At 33.7% G+C, this 25,956-nt stretch overlaps 1 protein-coding gene across 1 annotated transcript in view; it reads right to left on the bottom strand.

Annotated features, from left to right (window-relative positions):
* Positions 1–25,956, bottom strand: part of 5-HT2A (5-hydroxytryptamine receptor 2A) — a 222,283-nt gene that overhangs the window by 21,112 nt on the left and 175,215 nt on the right. The gene's annotated exons all lie outside the window — the stretch shown is intronic.

Here is a 25,956-nt window from a genome sequence, read left to right as displayed (position 1 = left end):
TATACTATTATTATTAGTATTATAACAATAAACATAACATTAAATGGACGCATGTTGGATTTTTATGACAAAATATATTTCGTTCGGCTCGTGTCATTTGCACAATCCGCGCATCGCCTAGTCACGATCTTTTTAGACCATGCCTCAGCTGAGGTATAGCCTTAAAAAATGTAGCGCCTACCATTTTGTTTGTTTTGTATGCTAGGAGAAATAATATGTAACCATCCTCCTAGCCCAGGTAAGACAGAATTATTAATGGGAAAAGAAAATATATCTAACGGGTGAGAAGTAACAAGGTAAGCGATATCGAGTGTGGAATAATATGTAATATGAAGTAACTTAGGGAGACGATGAATTAAACAAAAGACAATTTATTGTCATTCGGGATATATCATAGACATAGAGAGAAGAGTTATGGATACATAACAATATATTCATTGATAATTTAAAAATGAAGCATTACTGGCGAGTTTAAAGACGTGGACGCCTGATGTACTGATTGATTTTGAGCCCCCCGATGAGCCTGATGAAAAAACAAACAAAAACAATAAATCCGAACTACCAACGTAGATATACGTACGAATAGTAGAAAGAATACGTCATTTTAAGCTTATCCTTTGTTCTGGCAACTTACTGCTCTCGGTTTATGCACTGACGCTCGTCCAATATTGGTGTATTTGAAGGTTATAACATACAGCATTGAGCGTCTATAATGTGTGTCTCATTTTCGTAGGACACTCACACATTCAAAACCCTGCCTCAAAATGTAGTGTATTGGGGTATAGCATATCTGAATTATATTTATTAATCTGTTATATTGTGTCCTAGTCCTCATTTATAATTAAGTATATTGTAATGTTAATGTATTGCTACAAATACATACGATACTCGTAGTTGGAATCCCGAATGAGTGAGGATAAATAATTACGAGTAACTATTTAAGAAACTGCATAATTGTTCAAATTAAAATCAATTGTTTATAATTTACGAAAGAATCATGCATTGCACAATAAACTCCATAAGCATGATTATCAAAATATTGAAGTAGTTGATAGCAGCATTTTCTATTGTATCGAATCACTATAAAACACTCAGTAGAAGAGAGCAATATGGTCATTCGGTTATCAAAGGTTTAACCGTAAGGGTATCGTTCAGTTCCGCCCGGTCAAACTTCGCAATTCATCAGAACGCATACTCGTGATTTCACTCATCTAAATTATAATCTGTAAACTTATATGTAATAATTAAATACCGTTTTCTGTCGGGGCAGATGCTTTTCGATCCAATAATTAATTGTTAATTTAAAATTTGAAATTTTCATACATTTATATGCATAATTATCATAATATCACTAAGATTATAATTATTAGGTTATATTAGGTTGTGGTAGGTTAGGTTAGGTTAGGTTAAGTTAGGTTAGGTTGGGTTTGGTCTAAAAAGAAACTTATTAAAGCTCATGCGGACATCTGCTGCACTATTACCAAATATTTTTGGAAGCGGTGTAGAAGTAAATTGACATTCAACTTAGAAAGTACTGCATATGGAGATAAAACCTGTTTGCCAGAACGGCAGTCAATGTGACAGCTAGAAAGAAAGTGATGAAAACACCCAACAGCTTGCTGCCAAATTTTAGATATTTTATGCAAAAGGAATAATAAAGTCAACCTGACAAAGCGACGTTTCATATGTGATTTCACAGGATTTTGGCAAATGCCCGCGAATATTCTTGAAGTTCGTAAAATATAATGGTATTGTAAGAGCTTTCTTGTTAGATAAAGGTACCTAAGCGACATGTAAACGAAAGAATAATAATGCACAATTGCATGTTATTGACATAAATTCTTCCAAACCACCATAATTATTCTTCTCCGATTCTAAAATTCTTTGCCGTATATATGTTTTTGTTTGTTTAGATCAGTGGTTTCCAAGCTCAATAAGGATGTAAGCTACTTTCAGAAATTGAAATTGTCTGGTGAGCTACTTACTTACTTCAAATTAATTAGGACATCGGACTTCCGATAAAACATAATATGCATACATTAAGGGGGGACATGCTCAGCGTAGGTAAAAATGGAGGTTTTATTGCATTTTCAAAGCATGATCCTGGACATTTCTTAAACGTTGTAGATAATCTATTTATATAATTTTGAAGCCTTATTATCCTTTATATTTATTTTAAACATTTGATGACTGCATAAAGTATTTTTATTACATAAAATAGTATTCTTTTAAATTTCTCGCTCTAATGTTTTAGAATATAGTCATATTTCAGTACATGCATGTGCAGTGGTGTTAAGATTTTTTACGTTTATTAATTTTTAAACGCTTTTATAAAACCATTAGTATAATTTATGTCGACATTATTATAGTGAAATATTTACGATAACATTTTTTATTGATAATCTCTGTGATCCCAAATTTGACAAGAATTAGGCATTTTATTATTCAAAAAATGGGCAAGATTAACACATTTGTAGATAATTCTAAAGATATTAATTATAAGTTATGTCTTTGACAATTCAAATGTGATAAACAGCCTACGAATAATGATTGCTTTATAATAATTATTGACCTAAGAATAAGGTAGTGTTTTTTTGAAATATCCCATTTCTTTTGGCATTCCCCAGTTGTTACGCTACAACATACGGCCGTAACCATAAATTGACAAACTATAATAATTGAAGTAGGGAGTAAAATGATGTTAACGCGCGTGTTTATTGCGTGCATTATCTACAACGTTTAAGGAATGTCCAGGATCGTGCTTTGAAAATGCAATAAAAGCTCCATTTTGACCTACGCTGAGCATGTCCGCCCTTAATTATTTATTTATAAACAAAATAATTATTGATAAATATCTTGAAATGCGTGTGAGTGAAAGTAAAAATAATATAATTAGTGAAAAGAATGGCATTCACTTGCATCCACAATGTTTTTAATTCTCGATAAGTACTTTGTCACTCCCATCCGAATGCAATTATTAAGATGTATATCTGTGAGTCTGTTTCTATATTTACTTTTAACCATCATCGTAGTGGAAAACGTTCATTCACATATAAGTAGGTAGAACAAAACAATGCCTTCATTTTAAGCGCAATTCGCAAAACTATGGATACTTTTCTGTTGTGACAAATGTGCCAAGAAATTCATATTACAACGGCAACTTATTAAGCATTTCATTGAAACTTAGTTCGAGAATTATTTCATTTCGTAGTCCAATAATAAAATTTGAGAGGCAAATTTATAAATAATATGATAAAATGTCTTACGCGAGCTACCGTTTGGCGATCACTGGTTTAGATCAATCACAGAGAATAAGTATAATAAATTATAATATTTAATAAAATAATATGTGATAGTACCTACCAATAATAGGCGGACACAAAAAGCATAATAAAAAAATTAAATTAAATCAAATATTAGGTACAGCTGTAAAGTATATAATTGAAAAGTTACTGAAAATGGTTAAAAAAAGAAAAACACATTTTAGTAGTAATCATAATAAAAATTTAAAAATTTAGAATGATTCAAAAGTAGGTAAGCAAGTATGAGACGTATCAATAGTCGTGTATATAACCAAATATCTGATAATAATGGTAGCATTATCAGTTTCAAATTATTATCAGTTACCAATCAATATCAAATTAATGTTCTTAATGGATCTAATAAAATTTGACCATACTGTCTGCAATGCTCTGCGAGCAATGCGCATTTTTTTGATCTCAATGCTATTTATTTATTTAGAAAAAGAGTATTACGTCATTACAGCGATTGGCCAATGCTCCATAATACATAATAAATACAAAATTATAAAAACATCTTAATTACAAATAACAACTAATATAACAAGAAAGTAGAAGTAGCGATGATACGGACATCTCTATCCGGTAAGACAGCTCACGGTGAAATGTGTTATGGCGAAATGTAATTTACAATTTACATGTCACCTATAATAATTAGTTGTACTCGAATAAAAGTTATATTGATTGAATTATTTCAGCGGCTATCCTGCGTACGAGCTGTTTGTCCAACCCATGTTCATTTAAGGGTTTTGGCACCCTTAATTCTTAATTACATAAGACGCATAGTATGGTTTGCTCCCTTATTCAGTCGATTCTTTTTGGTCTTTACGCGCAATGGCTAATATTATCCACTTTACCGCAACTTCAAATTAAATCAAATCAAATCAAATTGATTTATTTTACATATAATGAACATAACAAATTATAAATTCAAAGCGTTCACGACATGACATAAAATAAGTGTTTATATTTTTTTTTAAATAAAAATACAGAGAAGTGTGAGTTAATAATACAATAAGTAATAAAATAAGAAATAAAATAAGAAAAGAAATAAAATAAATAACAAAATAGAAGTAGATAGAAGCACACAAAGTGAACTTTGATAGACCATATCTTAAAAACTTATAAAACAACGTCCACCTAAATTCACTCTCATGTAAGTGGAATATATCAATATCCGAAGCGATTTCATTAAACATGGTTATTGCCCTCCCAATTGGAATTACTAATGGCGGGTTAGTTCTGCACCGTGGGAGAGCAAACAACGGATGAGCTCGATTCCTAAGGTAATTATCAGAGACACACAAGCCAATTCCACCAAGAATGGCAGAGTTCACACTTAGGCCGCGTATAAGTCTGAAAAAATATGTAGCTAAATAAAAATCCCTTCTAAATTTTAAGCTACTGTATGTAAGCATCCCTAAGAGAAAATCAGTCGGATAGAGCCACGGATAATATCCATACAGCCGAAAGTAAAGGAGTCTTAAAGTCAAAATTACGATTGGTGGCTCTTTGCCCAGAGGAAGGTAACTAAAGTAGCTAATGATACAGTGGAAGAAGATAATAATAATTATTAACATTTGGGTAGTTCACAATAATTTTATTATGGATCAAGTCCAATTTTCATAAAATTCGATTTATTTGTTTCAGTGGCTAGATAAGGCAGATGTCTATATTGTGTGTTAATATCACAATCGTAGCTCTACAATTTTCCGCATAAATGGAAATACTAGTAAAGAGATGTCACGGAGACTTGAAGCTTTCGAGATGTGGCTGTATAGGCGCATCCTCAAAATTCCTTGGACTTACCGGGTGACAAATGTTGAAGTTCTCAATCGAATGGGGAAGGACCGAGAAGTTCTACGTAGTATCAAAACCATTAAACTACAGTACCTCGGCCACATTATGAGAGGACAAAAATACAGCATTCTCCAACTTGTCATTCAAGAAAAGATCAATGGGAAGAGGACGGCGCCGCATTTTGTGGCTTAAGAACCTCCGTGATTGGTACGAGTGCAGCTCCACTGAACTGTTCCGGGTAGCAGACGACAAAGATAAGATCGCCTCGATGGTGGCCGACCTCCGCTAGGGGTTGGCACAATAAGAAGAAGTATTGATAAGGCATTAAATTGAATGTGAATTATGTCCATTTTGACAAGTTCCTTTAGTAGTATAAAAAGGTATTTGTTAACATTAATATGCTAATATTATTAAAGCCTGAATAGGTATACTTTATGTTTCGACTATTTATTTAAATTGATCATTGTATTATCAAAATATGGTAAGTATTATACAGTGAAAACATTCCTGAATTTTACAAAAGGAGTTTTAACTTTAGGTCCAAATATCTCAGGATCCATTTTCATGGACTTGATCCATAATTATTGTGAACCACCCATTTAAAAGACAATGTTTTGTGAGAACTTTCACACAGTCGGGATTTGAGTCAAGGATTCTCTGCATACTAGATTACCTGCCTGAAACTCAAATCACAAAAGTTTACTATATTTTTTTTAAAAAACACATGCTTTTTCTACTTACATACTCTTTTATCTACAGGTAAGTAAAAAGATTTCCTCCAGGAATCAGTTATTTAAACGAATACCGACATATGTCTCTCATAATAGAATACATTAACTAGAAAATCGTGGAAATGTAGCATATATTTTTATGTATTTAAGTCACATTCACAAGAAAAAAACTGTCACTTTTATTTTATTTTTGGTAGTAATAACAAGTATAGTATAAGTATATTATAGCTTATACGAGGGTTGTCCAAGAATTAAAGACCTTTATTATTTTAAAAATCAGGGAAAAATTATTTTTATAGAAAAAGCATTCGAAATTTTAGGTACCACTAGTTTTCGACGTCATCCCCTTTGCAATCGATGCACTTGGTGAGCTGTGGCACTAGGTTCTTGATTCCCTTGTCTTAGAACTCCGCTGCCGCCGTTCTCGAAAATGTTTTCACCTCTTCCTCCACGTCCTCGTCGGTTTGAAGCGTTTTCCGGCCAAAAATGTTGCTTCAGGTGAAGAAAAAGACGGAAATAGCTCGGCGCCAAGTCAGGGTTATGAGCAGGATGATGGAGGACATCCCATTTGAATGATTCCAAAAGGTTCAAAAAGACCCTTTAGAAGAGTTTTTCACACGTTTTTGTTTGTGAGCTTCCGTCAGCATTTTGGGCACCCAACGAGCACACCTTCGCATACCACAATTTTCCCCTCAAAACCATTTCTATGGTTGACTTACTGACGTCTGTGATCAAAATTGCGAGCTCACGGACTGTCAGATGGCCATCTTCAGGAACTTTATCATTGATTATCTTCAACAAAACATCACCAATTGAGAACCTCTTTCCTCTCCCTGCCTCATCATGAACAATCGTTCTACCACTCAAAAACTTAGTACACCACTTCCTGACATTCCGCTGGTTCATCATATTACAACCTGGCTGAGAAACCGAATGATTGAACGCACCGCCCAGGCAGCAGGATTCGACAGCGGAGCGTCAATCTCAAACGGACGCAAAGGCAAAGGTACTCTTAGATAAGGATAAAGTCATACTGAGCAGCCACTGAGCCGGCTCACCACTCGTTCTGGAGAGGGAAGTCTACACTAAACGCCAGTGCTGCCATCTTTTGAGAAATAACATCCGCGTCACCAAAAATTAATAAAGGTCTTTAATTCTTGGACAACCCTCGTATTATAATACATATGTAGAAGTTTTTTTATATTGAATATTCTTAAATTTACTAAATTATTAGCACAATAGACAAATAATTAAATTTGTATAAGAAATACAAATTAAAACGGAGTTTATCATCTCAACACATTTGGTTCAATCGTCAATGTCTTCGCCTTAAGGTTGTGCCAAAGTACGTGAATATAAAAATAATTTTATTTTAGATTGCTAGCATCAGAAGGCGTGGATGTCACATTAATTTGAATATCACAACTGGCTCATACATAATATTTAGGTATGCATTTTTTTAGTATACTATCTACGTTTGATTGAGAGCATTGGTATACAATAGTTTCTATTTCTTGTTCCGAGAAGTAACTGGGTTATTGAAGAATCCTGAAAATTTCTACCATCCGACGTAAAAATGAAACGTCAGGGTGCACAAGGGTCTATGTTTTGAGATGACTTAGATCCTTACAGGTGACCGAGTCATGTGAGCCTACCTGAACCGGTTAAAAATAATATATAAGTGCCTATGCAACGACGGAAGTGACCAGGACGTCCCTATATCTGCTTATCGATTATCCAATTTTCAGCAAGGAGCGGCACAACTCGAAGTTTATTACAGCTGGCAGACGCGGACATCTGAGACCTGCTTGGGTCCATGGCGAACGAGGCCAGAAGGTGTGTGTTTTTTAATGTCTGTATTGACGTGATAAAAAATCATATAATAAACGATGACAAATGCTTTTCAGATCTAGCTTTTACAGTCATATAGGTCAGGATTAGAATGTAGGTATATTCAAATCTTATAATATACTCAGAAGTTCAGTTGCTATATGAGATTTATTCTATGGGAAAACTACCAACAATGCAGCTATATTATATCGCAGTTAGGAGAAAAAAGTTTTCATTTCCCAATGAATACAACTAAAACACATTGACTGCTGAGTAGATAACTTTTTAATTATCACATTTAAATAGCATGCTAATTATATCGATCGGCCGCCTGATCGTTGCGCGCTAGGTGCGTCTTTAGCGTTCGATGACTTTTAATATCCATCAGAATCACCACAGCCGTGTGGTACTAAGTTATTATTAGGGTTTTTGCTAGGCGGTTTCATAGGCCCTGGCCGAATTAAAATCAACAATACCAGAAGGCGTACACGAATTATTTCAATGAGGCATTATTCTCGAACTCAAATTACATTGGCAGATTTTCAGGACAACCGTCTCGCCCGACCGTCTGCCACGATCACCCCCGATCGTGAAAAGTCGCTGTTGAGTCGTTCGCTGGAGTCGTGACCGAATTGGAACAAGTCCTATATTTTGCGCACGATCGTGTAGAAGATTAGACGTATGAAAATATCCAAGCTTCCAAGAGTGGCCACGCGAGCATGTATTGTCTTGCATTTGACATAACAACACAAATTTGACGTTTAAATAACGAAAGCTGCTTAACAGGCAATAATAATACCCTAGTAAATACATTCAGACACCCGTTACTCCTCTAAATTTCTTTTGTTTCTTTACTTATAATTTTATTATTAACACTAGTAAAGTATAATAATATGCTTCATAACTTTGCACTCCGGCGCTAGATGTAAATGATGTAGGTAATATTATATTTTAAAAATATTTGTTTTATATATATTATCTATTTATTTATTTATCACAACATTATATTAACACATTTGAATGTAATTTGATCTAATTTTATGCGAGGTAATCAAACAAAGAGGCGTATCAGTGTAGTAAAAAGTGCAAACTTATAAAACGTAATAAACTCTCACTTTACTGAGCGTATATTGTGAACCAATCAAATTCAGCGTCAATACGGTGGAGTTAGTAGCTGAATCGTTCCGTATAATTGCTATTTAAATTTGACGATTGTTAAATCTGGTTGGATCTGCGAGTCTACTGGTGTAGTAAGGCCTTCAGCCAGTATATTTTCCATATTAATTAGCATCAAGTAGAGTAGTTTGCGTGCCAAAGTCCTTAACGAAAATTATAATGTGATAAAAATATTCAATTACATAAATCCTGGCGTTCCATTATAATGGCCAATTATTCCAAATATTTATAATTATTAAAACAATCGCAATATCCCATTATACTTTTTACGAATCCGTTCAAGTATAATTTGAAAACAACGGCAATCAAGATGGTTTGGACAATTTAATGGTAATTTGAAAATGACAGAATTAATTTAAATTAGGGGTCGCGACCCTTTTGTCTTTATCATTATTACAATGATAACACAAACAACTGGAAGGTTAATTGTCATCTTAATTTGATTGTTTTACATATTTTCTATTGTTAACTTTTGCGTTAGGGAACCTCGACCTTTATGAATAATATTATCACTGCTAATCTACGCCAATGCAATATTGTGTAAATGTAATACTGCAATATTGCATTGGCGTAGACAATATTGTATTAAATTCATTTTGGATGCATATATTTATTAGGCATGCCCAACGAATTAATCGTGGAATGGATTTTGGTTGATCGTAGGTAGGGATTCCAATCCCGGGATCCCGAGCTATTTTCAATATCTATGAATCCCAGGATTGATAAACGTAATCCCGAAACTTTCGGGATTGATTTTTTTAATCAATTTTTATGGAAAATAAAATAAAAACGAAAATATAACAGAAAAAATACTTTTAATAACAAATAACTAAGTACATTAGAATGAAGAATGAATGAAGTTTGATTTATACCCATGTGTAAGTTGCCGATTCATTTTATTTTTTTCACATAAATTAATAAAAATGAGAAAGATTGGAAAAAACAATGCTTCGCACTTTTAACAAAGTAATTCCACCATAATCTCATACGTTTTACGGCAGTTTCATATTTGGCTGACTAATTAGATTTATGAAGCGGAAAGGCCATAAGTACACCATGATTATTTGCTTTACTATTTTAAATCTCGCTAACCCATCCATTAAATCTTTAGTATCAGAAACAGCAATCTCATATTAAATTCACATTATAATTATATTAAAATATTATTTACTCCATTAAACTTATGTATTTTCAAGATTGAACGTAGATATACAATATTAACAATAAATGTCTTAAATAGTATAAATTATACTAGATTTATTTTTGACCGATTTTATCAATGTTATTTGTAAATATAAATTTTTTTTAACAATGGAAAAAATGCCAATCCCGGGATCCCGGGATTTTCAAATTGTAATCCTGAAATCCCGGGATCACAATTTTGGCTCTTGAATTGAATCACGAAAATCTAAAAGTATACTGTTATGTTTTCGGCAACGGAAATCTTTACCAACGGGCCCCGATCCTTCACGTGGTCCAGTGGAAGGTGTACCTACGTCAGTAATAAGACTTGATGGATGTTAATCTTCAGTGATGTTTATTCGTTATGGTCTCAAAGTACAGTTACATGTTGTAAATAAAACGGAAACAACTCAGGAGAGTTTGATCCGCAGTGAAACAACTCGGTGAGCAGAGCTGAGTTAAGTTGAACAGGTTGAATGATATTATTAGAATCATTTACAGTATTATAAATATTATAAAATAGTAAGTAAGTAATATTAGTGACGCTTAGTTCATGTCCAAGGGTTGATATGTGTGTAGTAACACAACTAGATAGGGTGGATAAATTGGGGTTGATCAATAATATAATATTGAGTAGGTACATTGTAATAGTCAAAATCACACCGATCGAATATTCTTAACAGGGAACTGAAATACCTAACGGGTAAGGAGAAGCAGGCAACCGATCTAGAGTAAGGAAGAATACGGGATAGAGTTAAAAACACGACGTGTCAAGAATACGTCATACGTCGAATACTAACAACTGCTCTCGGTTTATGCATTGACGCTCATTTAATATTGGTGTATTACACACACTATTGCATGTCTATATTGCGTGGTTCATTTTCGTAGAACACTCACACATTCAAAACCCTGCGTCAAAATTTACTGTATTGGTATATGGCCTATCTGAATTCTATTTATTATCTGTTCTGTGATTCTTAACAATGGTACATAATTAGTAACTTAGGGTGTCGACAGTGACGTCCCGTGGGGGTAGGCAGATTGAGCATCGCTTGGGGGCGGCAGTTACTCGAAGGGCGGCAAATCGAGGAGAGTCATTTGGAATGTATTGAAATAGCTACCTAAACTTAGTAATAACGAAAATATCTTTCCATTAAAAAAATCAGCTCACTGGTTTTATCGGGTTCGCGATATCTAATTTACTTCCGTTGCCCTTCGACGTCCTTTGTGGCCAGAAACGACACGTGTAGATTTGCGAATAATTAGTCTGATATTTTGTTAGTAGATAATGTATCCATACAACACATTTCTTAGATATTGGACTCATGAAAGGATGATAAAAAATACTGTATAAAAATGAGGCGGCATTTTGTCGCTGGCTAGGGGCGGCATTTTATCTAGGGACGTCACTGGGTGTCGATGAATCAAACAAAAGACAATTTATTGTAATTGGGGATATATCATAGAGAGAGTAGTTATGGTTACATAACAGTTACATTCATTGACAATTTGAAGATGAAGCATCATTGGCGAGTTTACGGACATGGACGCCTGATGTACTGATTGATTTTGAGCCCCCCGCGATGAAAAAACAATAAATTCGAACAACCAACGTTGATACCCCAGAATATCAGTCATATGCGACATTTCTTTTACTACGGGAAAAACTTCACGAATCCACAACCACCACCGCCTTGCGCTACAAAGAAATTTCCAGGGTTTATTCAAGGCGGTTTCATAGGCCCTGGCCGAATTCAAGTTAGCAATACCCGATGCGGGTAGAAAAACAGTTTTCAATAAGGCATATTCTCTCAGCCGGCACAATTTTCATTTGACTAGCATCAAGTAGAGTAGTTTGTGTGCCAAAGTCCTTAGAGAAACCTCGATAGTAAATGCGAGGTATCCATAAAGGCACATAGAAAAAAAAAAATTGATACCCAGTAAAACTATCAATTTAAGTACCTGATTCCCAGAATCACATCCTGTAACTGAAAAAAACATTATGACCATTATTGGTATTATTAATATGATATTTTGGTCGTTATATCCGAATTCCGTTATATCGAGGTTCTACCGTACTACTAATATAATTTGATGTATTATAGTAATATATTGAAGCGTTGTTAAAACTTATTAGAAAACTCTAGAACTGAGTGGGATTCGAGTCAACGCTAAATAGGTATCACCTGCTGGGCGAGTACTTTAACAAGCTATACCTCAGTTGAGGCGTGGTCTAAAAAGATCGTGGCTGGGCGATGCGCGGATTGCGGGTCGCGGGTGCAAATGACGCATGCCGAACGAAATATATTTTTTTTATATAAATCCAACATGCGTCCATTTAATGTTCTGTTTATTGTTCTATTAGTAACAATAATAATATATTCATTAACATGTTTTCTTTTTCAAGTAAATGGGAAACGTTTTTAGTCATCTTTACACGATTTAAGAATTAATACCCCCGTCGCCATCACGAAACAAATTGACATATTCACAGCTCGACGTTCGCTCTCCGATTGCCAGCGAGTCCAAAATTTCGTCGCGCCTATAGTTAAAAATTATTTGCCGTTTCACTGAAGTATCGTCTTAAGTTAGGACTCAATGCAGATATTTCCTAACAAATAAGTACGCATTTGATGTATTTTAAAAATCTATCAATAATGGTATTTATTATTTGTAATTAATTTTCATTAATAGACGTCGTCTGGATTTTTCAAATTTTTAATTCGTTTACCTACTTATTAGTAAAATAAATTCGTGGCAAAATGTAATAGAAACAAAATTTAATGTCGAAAAAATATTTCAACCACTTGGCAATACTACGGTAGGATTTTACAGGTATATTGGGGTAGTAGTTTTGCATTATCCAGGTATAGGGTTTTCCATATTATATATTATAGCATAGCATAACGCCCACAGGGTTTTCAATGGGATGGAGCATTCCCGACTCAAGTAGAAAGCCGATACATTCACGACGACTGGTCCTACTTTTTCAGCTCCTCCCGTTGTTGTCTATGGATAACCTGTCATTGCCTGTCATTGTTCTATATAGAGTGCACACAGGGAATGGTTTGATTTGTATAGATGAGTTACATGATAAATAATACACTAACATTAACATACCTTTTACGAATGTAATGCATAGATCGATGCTACATATTTTTTGGAAATCGATATTACCACCGGTTTTTGTGTGAAGGACTAGTCTGACATTGACAGCTGATTAATAACAGGAATGTATATTATTTATAAATAACACTGATAGTTAATAATATATTTGATTTTAGAATTTTTTTATAATTCAATTTGAAACGAGAAAGGGCGAATCAATATGTCAAGCAATCAGGGATCTGATTTTGACAACTGAAAAGTGGACCACTCGTTGCTTGTGCAAAAAGTTATGCTCAGGCTTTATTAATCTAAAAACGGCGGTGAATGGAGTCATCGGATAAAGAATCCTATTTGCACGTGTATATGTATTTTTTATTGGAAAATACAAGTTAAAACATTGAAAGTACCTTTAAGGTATATTTCGTTGTTAGCAATATACTGCAGTATCGAAGATTATTTATCGAATGGAGTTAAGCGAGGGTAATGGTTATAGGTACTAAATTTTTTAAACTTTCATCTTTACTGGACCGAATTGTGAAATTGAAAGCTCCTAGGTTACCGTGTCCGGAAATTTGTACATATGAAGTTCGCCGTATCACATTTAACCATGAAATGTTATATCAGAAATATTATGGTCGTATATTAAAGACCGTCTAACCTCGTTGGGTCGTATATTATATTTAAAAATCTGATAAAAAATCTTCATCAGTTTTGGTATGCTTCAATAACCCCCGTTTCATATGCAGTGAATATTATCGTGCGTTCTAAACTCATGAGACCATTTTTTCATAATAAATGCACTCGTCTGTCAACTTGTGTCCGGAAATATGTACGTATGTAGTTCATCGTATCACACTTCACCGTTAAATGTTGTATCAAAAATATAATATGGTCGTATATTAAATAGAACTTCTTTGGGTCTCATGTTACTGAGATAAAATTCATGTCTAAATAAAACGCGGTTCTTGACGGTTTACAGGAAGCCACGGCAAACAAATTTTGAAAATCCGATATACTGAATTTTTGTTAGGTAAATATGAAGTAAATAAAAAAACAAACAAATATAGAATACTTACTGAAATGTCATCTTGATTTCCATAGTAACGCACGTATATACTAATAATTTAGTTACTAGGACCACCCTCTTAGCAACCAATAATAGTCTTTTACTTTTTACGGATTTTTCTAAAATAACTTTCCATACAATAGAGATTTAACTGAAAATGAATTCAATTCTGCCTAAAGATGGCTAAAAGTATTAACAGAATGCATTGGTATCGTGTTCTGATATATTCTAAAAGTTTCAAATGTCTAGCTAGTCGGGAAGTTAGTTAAAAATCGATTGCAAGATTTGTACTGGACAAACAACCACAAACAAGAATACGAGCTAATAAAAACGTTGTAAAAAATGGGCTCATGAGTTTAGAACGCACGATAATATTCACTGCGCTTGAAACGGGGGTTATTGAAGAATACCAAAACTGATGAAAATCGTAGTATCGAACTATAGGTATTAATTGTAGGTAATAATTCCGAGAATTTTAAATTTTTCGAATTGTAGTAGAACCGTGTAGATTGTATATAACATTTGGAGAACCGTTCTACAGTAGTTCCGCCACGGGACCCCGGATAAGCCACGGACAATTGCCCCGGTCCCCTTCCGTCTGGAATGCGATCAATTCGACGGTAATCCTTTTTTATCCTCCATAAATCTGATCATCCGTGCTGGGTCCAATAATGCGCAGAGATTCCCAACATTTCTACGCTTGCAGCCGGACGTGCGTGAACCGGATTTAGTTTTCCTTTATTTTTTTTATTGCTGATAAAACGAATTGTTTTTAAATAATAGAAAATAATAAATAAAAACTTAAAAGATTAAACACAGTTAAATAATTTATAAAGCAGCTATATTCCTTACTAATCTCTAAATGGTTTTGTATTAAATTCAGAGCTATTTAAATACAATACACCTACAGTTTAGTAGGGATTCTAAATAATTCGAGATTTGTACTATTTATTCCATGAGTGGATTTTAGCGACGCGTTTATCTTTTGACATATTCAAGACCTTTCTAGCTAAAATATTATCCATTCAAATTTATTTATTTTGACATTATGGCAAACATTATAAATATGTAAGAAACAATACTAAATACAGAGTAGTTAAGTACATAATTATATACATAATTTTGAAAAACACTTTCTGAGAAAATATATTATAACCAATAGAAAAAAACTTTTTGAAAAAAGTAAGCCACCCCGGCAGGGAATCGAACCCTCCACCTTCTGGGTTTACGCCACGTCCGTTGCATTTACCTCTATGCTACAAGGCGACAAATTTTAACTATTGAGGTATTAAAAAAGGCCACTAGTTAAAATTTCTCGCGATTAGTACGCCGCCCTGCAAAGAGGTAAATTCAACGGACGGAGCGTAAACCCAGGAGATGCAGGGTTCGATTCCCTGCCGGGGTGGCTTACTTTTTCAAAAAGATTTTTTCTATTGGTTATAATATATTTTCTCAGAAAGTTTTTTCAAAATTATGTATGCTCAATAATCAGAATGGTGCATTCTTAAATCTTGTGAATTATTCGTTGAATAAAAGAAATAGTTAACATAATTATATGAGTAAACAGAAACATAAAAAAGTGCCTATATGAAAGTACATTGAATTGAATTTTAACAATTTATAAAACCACGTCTATTTAAATCTCACGCAAGTGGAATATATAGATATTTTAAGCGATTTAGTTAAATAAAAAAAAATCACGAAATCTTGTGGCACAGCTTCAAGGGTTCCGTCACCGTGGCCGGCCTTCCCTCATCCTGCAGCGGTGCTACAAAAGCGACCTACACGCTGCAGATCTTGGCGATGGACCGATGAAAGTAGCGCAAACTTGTGCTTGCCCTATGCCCCAACGCTGGGGTGTAACAAGGCGAAAGAAAGAAGGAAGGAAGCTAAATACAATTATTTCTCTCCCAATTCGCATCATTTACACAGTTGAAAAAAATATGTGGCTAAATATAAGAAAAACTATCTCGTTTTTGTATACCTCATTGTTGAGAATCGTAACTACTTTTAGTTGACCTAGTTATGTCTTTCCGGCTATCCTTGCAGTTCACCTTCCGCATAGCTGAATATATTGAAAGGCCCATAGCATATTATTATGTACTTCACATTGTCAGAATATTGAATAGGCTACCTCTTTCTTTCTGTCTTTCACATTACTTATTTATTCCAAAACATGGATATTAAATTTGTTCTCTTTACCTCCGACAGACACCCCATTTCACCGATGTGTGCCTCGCAATACGCCCGATAAAGACCGGTACGGTAGGTTGATTTATATATTACTACTGCCAAGCTTTGACGCCATCCAATCTTTAAAATAACCAAATTAAAGCACATCCGTAAAATTGACCATTTTATTTTCGGATAGTTATTAGTGACGAAAATATACATGTCCTTAGGACAATAATTGTCATTCAGCTCCACAGTGACGAGTGTAGATACTATGTATATGTGCAGATTGTGTTACTAATGTTTGAGAGATAACTCAGCTGTGCGGAATGCCACAGGGATAGAAAATAAAGTGTTCGGATTAGGGACTCCCAAATCGGTTTTTGATACGTAGAAATATCGGTTTTATAGTATCTTAATAATTTCATGTAATTTAACTCATTTAGTGCAAACACCGCGACTGGCGTATTTGGTGCTATTTAAATGCAGTAATTAAAAGGTAATGAAAAGGTTAGCAGCAAGTTTTATGGTAATTATAATATGTATTTCTTCACCGTTGATCATTTTAATAATTCACCTGTGTCATTTAAACATGCTATCTCCAAAATTTTGTATAAATAGATATATAATGTATTTACTTATACATATATATATATTCTTTTATTTTTTATGTAACTTTTTTATTTTTCTTTTTTTTTCTTTTGTATATCATTTAATTATTCATTATTCTTCCTCATTTTTCTCATGTAATCTTCTTATGTAATTTCTTTATATTTATGTTATTCGTACTCTCTATCTTGTTAGGCTTAACTATATTATAATGTATATATGGAAACTTTGCTGGTTGCAATAACTTTTAATTATTATATTTAAAATTACTGTAATCAATATGTAACTGTTTGTTTTCCTTAATAAATAAAATAAAAATAAAAAATATAATAATAAAACTGCACTCTACTCATAAAATGAACAATATACGATGCAGGGTCTTGTGTCAGTGTAATAATTAATTTTTGATCATTCTTATATTATGATAGTTGAACATATTTAAAAAAGTCTAGTGTCATGCAATTGAAAAATACACAGCTATGTTTATGTAATTAAATATAATTAAACCCATGAAAAAATAACAGAGTTAATCTTGCACATAATATACGTAAATATAGTGATCAATGCTATTGTTAGATATATTTATGTATGAAATGTGCGATGACAGCTTGTATTTCTTTGATAGATACCAAAATGTTGATATTTTGTAAAAATAATTACAAGATAAAAAGAATTTTTTATACACAACGTTTTAAAATTTTCTGTTGAATCATATAAACTTGACTTGACTATCTTAAACGATCAAAAAAATTTGTGCTTGATAGAAATAATACTGAAATGTCATTTTGACATTTCATATTGATTTCCATAGTAAGTATATATTAATAATTTAGTTGCTAGGACCCCAGACCCCCAGCAACCAATAGTAGTGGATTGGATTACGGATTTCTTCCGAAATAACTTTTCATACAGAACAGAATTAACTGAAAATGAATTCAATTCTACTTAAATATGGCTAAAAGTATTAAAAGAATGCATTGGCATCGTGTTCTGATATATTCTAAAAGTTTCAAATGTCTAGCTAGTCGGGAAGTTAGTTTAAAATCGATTGCAAGATTTGTACTGGATAAACAAGCACTGGACAAATAAGAATACGACCTAATAAAAACGTTGTAATTATACTATTGACTAGATCTTTAATAGATATTGAATTTATTCTATCTCTAAATTAGAAATATTTGCATTGACTGGGCATATATTTCTACCGTTACATAAGTATCAAATATAGTTATAAATTTTTAGTTGTTATGTCTGTTTTAAAAAAATATGATACTAATATGGGTAAAACTACAGATTATTCAAATTCATTCTATCTATCTTACATATTATATAATAAACATGACAAATAAAAGCATTAACAACCTGATAATGAAAAATAAGACGTAGTGATAATATTTCAATAAAAACAGGGTAATACGAGCCCCATTTCAGTTCCCATTCCACTCCTTATCTCTTCACCCACCTCCTAACCCCAGTGTTATTGTCACCAGACAATCAATAAGCAATTACGGGTCATGAGAGACGGTGTTACAAAGAACATTCAGTTGCATCTCGATAGCGGACGTGAGCGGGCTTCTAATAGCTTTCCGTCGCTTAAGTGATTGACTCAATAGATACAGACTCATTCAGAATCTATCATCATCATTCATACACACTCACATATAATCCACAAAACTCTGTCACAAAGTGCGTGAGTGTACGAACCGGGTGACCCAAAACAACAATACCGCGCGAGCGAAAGTTGAAACCAGACCACGGAGCCATCATACATCATCACAAAGGTCAGTGTCTGGCATTCTGTTCCATCGCCCCGACCCCTTATCCGACCTCCTCATCTTCCCACAAAATAATTACAGTTCACTCAACCAACAATACTTAAATGAAGTACACCGAGAAAATTAAGTAAACTCTAGTTGAAAAACTTATAAAACAACGTCCACCTAAACTTACTCACGTAAGTGGAATATATCAATATCCGAAGCGGTTTGATTGATCAAAGTAATTATTACCAATGGCATATTACACTATTGATAGGTATGTATCAGTTTAGCGCAGCCAAGAACCAATATCCTACATGGTTTCGAAACATTATCAAAATAATGCACTTGCAACATTTTTTTTTTTTTAGAATTATTAATAACCATGTCCTTGCTATTTCGTACAAGGTGGTTGTGAGTAATTTTGAACAATCACAAACACCCAGGCTTTGAGAAAAACACATAAATGTTTTTGTCATGACCGGGAGAATCGAACCCAGAACTCTCGGGTGGAAGGCCAGCGCCTTACCCACTGTACCACGAGAACCGCCTGCAACAATTGATTTATCACAAGTAGGTAGAATAATCATGTAGCAACGCGCGCCTAGATTCAACCGTTATTTATCTTATTTATTTGGAAAAATATCAAATCAAATTTCTTTATTCTGTATTATGTACTTTTATTGCTGTATTTTACGGTTATCGATAAGTTATAATTAATAGTAGATTTGACGTATTCCAAATTAAGACTATGCATATCACTATGTCGATAAACCGGTTTTACGTATTTGCAACATAAAAGTCCCTGTTATAATAGTGACAAAAAATAGAAAATGTTTTCACAAACATCTTTTGTTATATAATAATAGCTAACTTTTCAGGCAGACGCTTAAATAAATTCGAAAGGATACCAGCTAGCAGTAGGTAACACGATTGCGTTTTCATCTGCCTACTGTTATTTCTTCTTACACCTTATTTTTATTTCCCAGAGCGCCGCCATCTTGCAATTTGTACATATATACTTTGTCATAAAGAGGAGACAAGAGATTATATAAAAGATTCCAGGTGTTAAGCTGTATTATTGAATCTAAAATCACCATCAATTCCATGGCAGTAATTGTATCTCTTTAAAAATATTTTTCTATACCTGTAACCTACTCGAAACTTTAGACCAGTTTTTCTGTCGCGCTAAATTTTCTCATACTTCCCATATTAAATCTTATTTATGTTTTTTGACCAATGTCCAATCGTAAGAAGACCATTATATATCTCTACAAAGTGAAGGTTTATACAAAGAGATTTTTGAACATACATAATTTTTAAAAACACTTTCTGAGAAAATAATATATTATAACCAATAGAAAAAATCTTTTTTGAAAAAAGTAAGCCACCCCGGCAGGGAATCGAACACTGCATCTCCCGGGTTTACGCCCCATCCACGCATTACCTCTATGCTACGCGGTGACATACTAATAACATACGAAATTTTAACTATCGGCCACTTTTAATACCCACTCATCAGCGCTCTTCTAAATCAAGCTACTTTGGAGATGCAGGGTTCGATTCCCTGCCGGGGTGGCACACTGGGTTAATCTATTAGGTCCATACTCTGACTCCAACCAAATATTGAAAAACAATTGCCAGATCCAGGATCCGAACCTGGGATCCACGGTATTATAAATCGACGCTACTTAAGGATCGGTACACAGGTGCTAATGCGGTGACAACTCTTTCTATTTCGGCGGTCCGTAAATCCAAACATGGGTCTCGATAACATTACTATGGACCAGGGAACTCAGAAATTTTCTTTCTTTTCTGTGCTATGGACGAAGCATCTGGAAAAAAATGACACTCACTTTTTTGTCGGGTCTGCCAAATAACATAACCTGTTCTAACGCCATTACAATAAAGGTGATGTTGCTATAAATTCTCGATGCTTTTTGTCGGGTCTGCCGAATGGTTCGGTTCGAACGGGTTCGCTCAAATGAACATTGACACTAAAAACACTGTTCTACCGCCATTACAATAAAGATGATATTGCTATAAATTCCTGATGCGTGATATCGCATAATGGAAATTGCGTGACGTCTACCTATACATGTGCGAATGTCGCTATGCGCGAATTTAGTTGCTAGCTACTGTATTGAGTGCGTTGTCCATTAATAATCTCATTGGATATTAATAACAGAAAGAAACTTACTTTTTTATTAATGATGCTATTAATAAGTCTTCACTAATAGATTCACAATGATCGATTTCATACTTATATAGAAATGTGAACAAAATATTATTATGGTTATCACCCATCTACTTTCAGTAGGTATACAAAAGCTTAAACATTGCATTATTTTAAGTGTTTTTATACTTCCAACATTAAAAAAAAACATTACGATCTGAAACACTTACTGATATATTCCTCAAGGTCAGTTTCTGGACAGACATTTTAAAAAAACTTAGGTTTTCTCGATTTATTTTTTGAGATAATGAAACTCAAGCATTGCATTACAGAGCGCGTCGTTGTTTTGCGCGTTTTGCGGCGCAAAGCTTCAGGGGCGAAGGATGGAGGTAGAGGGTAAAGCTCCAATAACACATATGTATATACTATATATATATATAAGTATTATATAAACTTGATAGCGTATAGGCACTTAGTTTACAATATACCAATTATTGTTAATTGTCAATAATGAAACTGAAACGACTCGCATCGGTATAGGCAGCCATAGACGGACAGTTCTCGTAACATGTTGAACATGGCACAGACAATAACTGTTCAATAACTGTACGTTAGTGGCCACACCATAGATCAGTTTAACTATGCCATTTAAATCTGTCAAACTGTCAACAGACGTGCCCATATACGTACAGTTATTGTCTGTGGCAGATCAAGTGTCAAAAACTGTGGAGGTTATGTTCGCGGAGATCATACACAGGGGTACCTACCTAGTGTTAAATTAGTTTTAAGTAGGGTATATTGAACGATATTGATTTTGTTAGATTTATTATGATTACAATTTATTGTTTGTGTAAACATATGTCCAGATTCTTTTATTTTGAATAAATTATTCATTGTATTAGCCATCATCGCCCTGTCATGGACATACATTGTACAACATGCAATTGCAAGTTGGCGTCTGTTTCCATGATGCCTAGACATATTTTTGTATTTAAGTAGTGGACAATATTGTTTGCGGTACCTAGTTGACACTTCACAATATTCGTAATTATATAATATGAGTAGCAAAAGAATACGCAACAAAAATAATATACTTCTTATCAAACGAACTTAGAAGATTATGACAGAACTGTCAAAATTTGCCGCCAAATTGCGCCAGCTACTCCTATTTTACGACACAGCTAGCTAACGTCACTCGAAAATTTTCGGTGAGTTGAAATTCCAACAGTTTTACAAAAACACGGGAGTGGGGGGTCGCTGGCAGTTTGAACATGGCACACATCTGACAGGTCAAAAACTGTCCGTCTATGGGCGCAGCAGATTATCTACCAACGATAACTGTATGGCCGCCATTACGTATTAACTGGCATGTTCAACCTCTTACGAAAACTGTACGTATATGGCCGCCTTAAGAGACGTGGTCCGACTATCTGTTACTGGTATTTTCGCCATGCGCAATGATTTCATTTGCGCTTTCTCGGAATTGTTGGACCAGGTAAATTTTTGTCACACATAACACTACCAAATAAAACATAATAAATACTTATTTATATTCATTTATTACTGTCATTCAACAAACTCATTATTACACGACCGTCAGAAATCGGATTTCGGCCTAATCATTGAAATGGGATCAATTTAGTAGATGTTTATAAGAAAGTATATTCGTGGGGTCGCTGCCAAAAGTTATTAAGTCGATAATTTAGGTATTCAGAGTTAACAACGGATTATGTGTCTATAATCGTCCGATGTATAAAAAATGCATATAAACCACAAATAAATGAGCCTTATGCTTGATTTTAGAGATCATAGCGTCAAACTTCATATTGCAATTACTCCATACCATGACTTACCTAGATACTTACCAACTTTGGCAGTGACCTCACAAATTATAAATATCCGAAAATATCCCTTCCCGTTTGTATAACTAAATTGTTTGTGCATATATATTTTGAAAGCAAACCTCTTGTTTGTTGATGCATTGGAACTTAACAAAACTGCATAGTATTAATTAATTATATTACACTGACAAATGAATTTTGCAAGCAACACGGATTTATGTCACCTTTCATTATATTGTTGAAGCTTAGTGCACGCTTCGCTAAGCTTTCACGAGATGTCGTTAGTAGTGTTATAAGCGTGACTGGAAAATGCCAGGCGAATATTAATAACAGTCTAACTATAATATACATAGTTGCATTTATGTGTACTATGGAATAATTATTATTTATAATAAATATTCTCTAGTAAATTAATTAACTTTATGAGTAAGTATTTAACCTTCTTGTTACGATGCTGATAAAATTCGTCTATCCCGGTGATGTTACCATGGGCTGCCATACGAGATTGACAATATTACAGTACATAAAAGGAATGCCTATTTTGGCAACGTAAATAAGTCTAAGGTTTTATCATTATTATTTTCTATTTGTTTTATCTATAAAGTGATCGAAAAGGCATTAAAAAATAATTATTATTATACAAGTATCTCAATAATTATAATCTATCAACCAATAAGTCTTAATTATATATTGATCTCACGTCTTATTTTTATATCTCTTTTTCATAAGTGAGTACGTTTCTTTTTGTCGCAAATGCTAATCTCTTTTGTTTGTAATGTATGCGACGCATCTCAAACTGTGTGGCATGTCATCAACGACTGCTTTATACTAGAAATGGAGCGATGGACTCTCAGGACTCGATGTAGACAGCATAATCATGAAATTGACCTCCAAAAGCCTCACGAATTACTAAGCAATATAACAACACAAGAACACTACACAACATATTTCATCCTGGCCATAAAGAAAATTAAAGATGTAAATGGAGGAACCCAATTAGCCCCACATCAAAGCAACTAAGCCACCCAACCACCTTGTACGAAAAAGCGAGGGCATGGTTATTAATCCTTTCTATGCCGCAATTAGTTAATTGATAGTAATTAACATAAGAATTGGTGTAATTAGGGCGTGCAAAGACGCTTTGGGCACTTAACCGGTTAATATTAAAAAAAATGTATACGACGCTCTGTATGCAATGTGTATTTATAATTTATGACAGATAAATTAAATCTGACGGATATTTATTAATTATTATATGTATTTTCTGGATAATGCTATCGATTTTGAAAATAAAAATATGTAATTACATGTTATATTGATGATTACATGGAATGGCTAAGATATGAAGATAACGAAGTGCATATTAACTAAAATATTTGCAGTTTAATGGGATGGGTAACATAACGTGACATTACAGTAACGGAACTGTTAATAAATGATGTGTATATTTTCAAACACCGATAACTACACATATTGTAAGTAAATAAAATATTATTATTTTCAAAACTGATTATCCAGTAAATACATATAATGGATAAATATCTGTCAAATTTCATTTATCTGTCATAAATTATTATAAATTCACATTGTAAATGGTGCGTCGCATTCCATTACGAACGAAAGACATATATCTTAAAGTAAATGCGCCAGAGAGAGACATAGGTACTCAATAGCGAGAAAGAGGTACTTATGAAAATAAGGAGTAAGATCAAGATAGTGTTATTACTTTGTAGGCTGTAAGAACGTATATAAATACTCCTAATGCCTCTTTGATCATTTTATAGATTAAATAAATAGTAAAAAAATGATGATGAAACCTTTTTAGACTTATTTATGTTGTCAAAATACATATTTCCATTTTACACACTGTAATATTATCTACACCGACGGTGGCCGCGCGGCTTAAGCGTTGGACTATTACGCCGTGGGTCTCAGGTTCGAATCCTGGGTCTGGCAAGTACACATTTTGTTTTTCAATTTGTGTGTGGGTCAGGGTATGGGCCTAATAGGTTCGGCAAGTGGCTGACATCCATTTCTCGTGAAAACCAAATCTGTCAATACATACCTCTACTCTGTGGAGGCCCATATGATCCTATTAGGATTGGACATGGTCGAAATAAAATATTATCTATTTCACATGGTAACCCAAGGCGACATTACCGGAACAAACGGATTTATTAGCTTCGTAATAGGGAGGGTTATCGACGTAAAACACACATTAAGTAGGTAGATAAGTATTTATTTTTTCAATCTTCGAAAATACTCGTAATTATTAAAATTTTTGACAGTTAAATAATAATTGATTGTATAATTAAATTAAAATACAGGCGTACTATTATAAAATATTAAACATTAATCGTATGTTAGTTATTGTTATGAATATTAATTTATGTATGAGGACAAAATATACATTAGTACCTACGATGGAATAATAATTTATTTGCTGTCAAAGGGCAGAGGTGTTTGTGAATGCTTAAACGGTAGGTATGTATAGTACTAGTACCATGGGTGAAGGTCGGTGGGGTCTTTCAATTACGAGTGGATTAGCAGAAACTAACTGTAGTGTGTCCAAAGTGGATTAGTGGACAAAATACCCAACTCCAAATCCGTGGGTCATGTATCATGTACATTTGAGATGTGTATATAATGTCATGTCATAAAGAATGATTGAAAATTATTTATATTATAAAGTAGTGTGAATTTAAAAATTAGATTATCGGTTTGTAACACAGATGTTTCAAACCTTCTTCTAAAAAAAAATAGAGCATAAATGTATGAAATTTAAACAAAAAAATGACCTCTGGTTTAGATATAAAATTAGCTACAGTGAAATCCCTAGACAAAATGCCGCCCCTAGGCAGTGCCAAAATGCCGCCACATACAGTACAGTACTTTTTATCATCCTTTCATGACTCCAATATCTAAAAAATGTGTTGTATGGTGGATACATTACAAACATGATAATATACTTCAATATACTACTTCAATAGACAATGTCTACGATTTGAGATAGGTACTTTTAAAAATACGCTTGACAACTTCCAAAACTCGCGATTAACTAACAAACATATTAAATTTGGATAAATTTTAAATTATGTAAGTATGTACCTACCTATAATTCAAATATTATTTGAAAATCTGCACGTGTTATTGCTGTTCACCAATGACTTTTTAATGGAAGGATATTTTCGTTATTACTAAGTTTA

The sequence above is a fragment of the Rhyacophila brunnea genome, unplaced genomic scaffold (assembly GCF_057557595.1).
Source record: "Rhyacophila brunnea isolate RB1 unplaced genomic scaffold, BYU_Rbru_1.0 scaffold_24, whole genome shotgun sequence".
In the NCBI taxonomy this organism is placed as follows: Eukaryota; Metazoa; Arthropoda; class Insecta; order Trichoptera; family Rhyacophilidae; genus Rhyacophila; species Rhyacophila brunnea.
This window is presented reverse-complemented; position numbering and strand designations above follow the sequence as displayed.